This window comes from Penaeus japonicus, unplaced genomic scaffold, assembly GCF_977035675.1.
Source record: "Penaeus japonicus unplaced genomic scaffold, GWHDUDI00000001_assembly GWHDUDI00000023, whole genome shotgun sequence".
Taxonomy (NCBI): Eukaryota; Metazoa; Arthropoda; class Malacostraca; order Decapoda; family Penaeidae; genus Penaeus; species Penaeus japonicus.
In genome coordinates, this window is record NW_028234425.1 from 14,901,319 (window position 1) to 14,901,566 (window position 248).

Below are 248 nucleotides of genomic sequence, written 5' to 3' on the forward strand. Positions count from 1 at the left end.
TAGTCAGACAGGGGCAGTTATGTGTTCACTGCTACACATACACTTCTTTATCCACATAGTATTATCCCATGTCATTTGGGACCACTGTTAACACATAACCTAAATAGTGGATATGGCTAAGCATCAATTCTTGAATAGCAAACGGCAAAATAAAGCTAACAGTTCTTTCTTTGGCTTTTATAAAACAAGCATTATATTTCTGATACTTAATGATGCCAAGCGGATACAATATTTAATAAAAAGAATGC